Source organism: Ovis canadensis, chromosome 7, assembly GCF_042477335.2.
Source record: "Ovis canadensis isolate MfBH-ARS-UI-01 breed Bighorn chromosome 7, ARS-UI_OviCan_v2, whole genome shotgun sequence".
Lineage (NCBI taxonomy): Eukaryota > Metazoa > Chordata > Mammalia > Artiodactyla > Bovidae > Ovis > Ovis canadensis.
This window is the reverse complement of record NC_091251.1, coordinates 97,090,634-97,095,671: the sequence shown is the minus strand read 5'-3', so window position 1 is coordinate 97,095,671 and position 5,038 is coordinate 97,090,634.

Here is a 5,038-nt window from a genome sequence, read left to right as displayed (position 1 = left end):
GCTCTCTCTAGAGGAAAGATGCTTCCTGTGTTGAAGATCTTTCAGGGGATCCGGGTCAGCCTGGAATCTTAATGATTCATGAAGCTCCCAAGGTCAGAGCCCAGAGTGTAGGAACAGTTGAACACACACAGACACAGAAATGAGCGCTGTACTTGGAGTTGAAATAATCAGGATTTGAAATCTCCCTCTATCCCTTAGTATGTCTGTGGCCTTGGATAGCTCACTCATTTATCTGTAAATGAAGGGTGATAAAATCTTCTCTGCCTACCTCTCAGGGCTGTTTCAAGAAGCAAATAAAAGTGGATTACAAAGCCCCAGCAGACTGTAAACTATGCCATGAAGACAATCGTTAGCTGTAGTGCCACTTGTCCTGTTGCATGCATGTTTGATAAGTTCTCAGTAAGCACTCCCCCACACACCTAGGCATTTGGGCTTTCAAGAAATGTCTTGTCTTATTCCCCATTCGGCTCCAAGCTAAATATTTGCCTTGCTTAGTCCTCACTGAAAGGAAGTATGGCCCCTGAGGGATGTTTTGTCCACTGGCTGAATTTCTGGCCTAAGACAATACTGTCCTAGACGTAATTTGAGCAAAAAAAAATCCCTTCCCCTGTGGAAGTTGTATTTGAGTGGGAGAAGCAGACAGTAAACAAGAGTTAATATTTAACACAGCAGAAGGTGACAAGGGGCATGGAAGAAAATAAAGCGGGCAAGGGGTGGGGAATTCTGGGGGTCAGTGGGTTGCTGTTTTTGCAGGGTGGTTGGAAAAGGCCTTCCCGAAAGGGAGACAAGTAAGCAGAGCCCTGAAGGGAAGGACGGAGTGAATGGTGTGGGTGTCTAGGGGAAGAACATTCCAGCAAGGACCTGAGGTGGGAGAGGAAGAGCAGGGAGGCCAGGGGAGCTGGAGTGAAAAGCTGTGAGTAGCAGGAGGTGAAGTCAGCGAGGTACCAGGCGTTTACATCAGCCTCGGAGGCCACTGTAAGGATTTTGGTTTTTGTTCTGAAAGAGATGGGGAGTTCCCAGAGGACCTGCCCTCCCGCTTGGATGCTGTGATTCTCTACCTCAGCCACTGTCTGTTCCCAGCACTCATCTAACTTAGTAATTATTTACTTTGTTTCTCCGGGTGTTCCCTCTTTGGAATGTGAGTGCTATTTGTGAGTTTTATTCAGCAAGTGTTTATTGAGCACCTACGTTGTCCCCAGTTCTAAGTAAGGATATAGTCAGTATTTTGACTGTTTCTCTGAATGAGGTGATGAATCCGTTTGTTTTGCTGCATGATAAACCACAAAAAAGAAAGAAAGAAAGAAAGAAAGAAATCTCAGTGGCTTAAAACAACATCCATTTAGTCAGCTTTTGAGTGAGAGGATCATCTGGAATATTCCCCCCGGGAGCTGGGGGGGTCTCAGCAGGACCTCGTCATGCGTCCTCATATACCTGTAGGTTGGTTGATCATTGGCTGGTCTAGGACCATCTTGCCCAGGACAGTTCCACATCCTGTGCCCTCATATACCCAGTAGGTTGGCTGATCATCGGCTGGTTTAGGACAAACTTGTCCAGGACAGTTCTGCTCCACGTGGCTTCTCATCCCTCAACAGGCTATCCCAGGCTTGTTAACACAGCCGTTCAGATTCCAAGAGGAAGGCTAGAAGCATTCAAAGCCTCCCGGGGCCCAGATTTCCCACCATGGTCCTTCTGCCACATTCTATTGGACAAAGACAGTTACAAGGCCAGGTCAGATGCTCTGGGTTGAGAAAGAGACTTCATCTCTTGATGGGAAGAATTTAAAGAATTGTGGCCATGTCTGTGGTCTCCCACAGATGAGGTTTTAGAGCAGGAGTGATGAGTTCTAATTTAGGGTTTTTAGGGTTTTTTTTAATTTATTTATTTAGTTCTGGCTGCATTGGGTCTTCATTGCTACGCATGGGCCTCCTCTAGTTGTAGCTCGTGGGCTGTAGAGTGCAGGCTCAGTAGTTGTGACACACGGGATTAGTTGCCCCGAGGCATGTGGGATCTTCCCAGACCAGGGATTGAACCCGTGACCGCTGCATTAGCAGATGGATTCTTAACCACTGAACCACCAGGGAAGTCCCTAATTTGAGTTTTAACAGGATTTCTCTGGAAGCAGTTGAGATTTAGTGTAGAGGAACAAACGGAAGTAGGGAGGCCAGGTAGGATGCCAGCATTGGATTAGTGCAAGAATCCAAATAAGAAATATTGGTAAAGTGACCAGTGAAGTAGTGATGAAGGTGGTGAGAAGTGGGCCAAGTAATAACCGAGGACTGCGTCTCTCTTATTTACAATTATATACCCAGGGTGCCACTGGGTCAGTCTTGTCCAACTCTTTCGTGACCCCACGGACTGTAGCCCACCAGGCTCCTCTGTCCTTGGGATTTCCCAGCAAGAATACAGGAGTGGGTTGCCATTTCCTTCTCCAGGGGATCTTCCCGACTCAGGGATTGAACTCACGTCTCCTGCATTGGCAAATGGATTCTTTACCATTGTGCTAACTGGGAAGCCCATACCCAGGGCGTAGTAGATGCCTAAGAAATAGCTGTCAATGAAATTAATGTCTGAATAAATTCCCAGAGAACTTTGCCTATAACTTCTGGCTCTTATCATGACCACCTTGTCCTGTATCTTTTCTCACCGTTAGTGTACTGAAAGCTCTGTAAGGATAAAAGCTGTCATGTTTGTGTTTCATTCAGTTTAATTTAACATTGATTAATGCCACTTATGGGGCTTTCCTGGTGACTCAGATGGTAAAGACTCCGCCTGCGATGCAGGAGACCGGGGTTCTATCCCTGGGTTTAGAAGATCCCCTGGAAGAAGGCACGGCAACCCACTGCAGTATTCTTGAATGGAGAATCCCCATTGATAGAGCAGCCTGGTGGACTACAGTCCATGGGGTCGCAGAGTCAGACATGACTGAGTGACTAAGCACACACACAGTGCCTATTATATGGCAGAAATTGGAAGTCTGAGAAAGGCAGAGACCCCCAGCCCCACAGTAAGAAGGGAAAGAAGTCCAATAACCAAAAAGGCTATCAGAAGTGTAATAATAATGTAATAACTGTAATAATGTTCAGGTGAAGTTCTTAACTCTTTAAACTTTCTACCATTCAACAGTAAACACTTGTTATATAAATGACTGCTTTATTCTGGGGTTCCAAATCAATATACTGCTTTGATACTCAACAGAGATTAATGAGGACAGAAATGAAAAATTAGCTCTCATGTAGAAAGATGGTCTTCTTCAATAGTAATGATTATTAATTATTTTTAAATATTTAAGATTAAGGAATAATAAACACTTGATATCCACCATTAAGCTTAATAATAAATAAGATGAATAGAACTGAAGGCCCCTATAAATCCTTCCCTAATCCTGTTCCCTCTCCACCCAGGTAACGGTTATCCAGAATGTTGTTCTTATCATTCTTACATGTTTCTCTTTATTTGAACCATATCTGTATGTATATCTAAGTAATACATAGTGCTGCCATGCATTATTTTTAACTTCTTACATTGTCAGTATTTTTACATTTAATTTCTAGTTTTTATTACACAGTATCTGAATGGTCACAGCAAGACTTGTAATATTGGCATTCCCACTGAGGTTATTCTGGAGAATACTACAAAGCTACCGAGTGACTGATCAGCTCAGTCAACATCAGCCCAGAGCCTAAGGATAATACTAAAAGGTAGCTTTCTTGCTGGCTCAGTGGTAAAGAATCTGCCTGCAATGCAGGAGACGCAGGCTCAGTCCCTGGGTTGGGATGACCCACTGAAGAAGGAAATGGCACCCCACTCCAGTATTTTGCCTGAGAAATCCTATGGACAGAGAGGCCTGGCAGGCTACAGTCCATGGGGTCACAAAAGAGTTGGACATGACTTAGTGACTGAACAGCAACAAAGCATTTGCAAGGCACTTAAATCCCTTATGCTGACAACTAACATCTGTCAGTCAGAACATTTGCTGGTTCTTTTATGGTCCTGGTACAAATTAGAAAACAGTGCCACCTATTGGTAGGCAATCCCGGGCCAAAAGGCGTGGACTGGTGAACCCCTGTTTGACTTACCGTCAGGGCTCTTGAGCAGTAAACAGTCCATACCCTTGCTGTGTCTCACTTCCTATGTGTTGGGCACATAAAATGACTCATTTAATCCTCACAACAGACACAGAAGCTAAGTAGAGGTGACCTTTGAACAACTCAGGGGTTAGGGGTGCTGACCCCTGCATAGTCAAAAATCCACATATAACTTCCAACTCTCCCAAATCTTTGACTTAATAGCCTACTGTTGACTGGAAAACTTACTGATAATCTAAACAGACGATTAACACATATTTTGTATGTAATATGTGTTATATACTGTATTCTTATAATAAAGTAAGCTAGAAGAAAGAAAATGTTATTAAGAAAATCATAAGGAGGAGAATATTCATTTATAGGACTATATTTCATTTATCAATACTGTAAGTTTACATCATCTGTTTATAAGATGAATCGTCTGTCAGTAACTACCTCAATATTGCTTTATGTGATACAAAGATGTTACACATGTAACTAATACTGGACATCAAAAATGCAAAGACCATGTGAAAAAGAAATTAATATCTATTACAGGTATAATGATTCATGCACAGATAACGAACAAACAAGCAATATGACTGTTTTATGGTAGCCTAGCTTATAGCAGCAGCTTATATTCTAATGAGTGAGTGAATTGTTACAAAATTTTTAAGGTATACTGTATTACAGTTATATTTATAATGCAGTATGAGAGACATTGTTACTTTTTTAAACCTATGTTGATAGGCTGATTGGCCACTTCTCCAGCAGTTGTGTCCGACTCTGTGCGACCCCATAGACGGCAGTCCACCAGGCTCCCCTGCCCCTGGGATTCTCCAGGCAGGAATACTGGAGTGGGTTGTCGTTTCCTTCTCCAATGCATGAAAGTGAAAAGTGAAAGTGAAGTCGCTCAGTCCTATCCGACTCCTAGCAAACCCATGGACTGCAGCCCACTGGGCTCCTCCATCCAT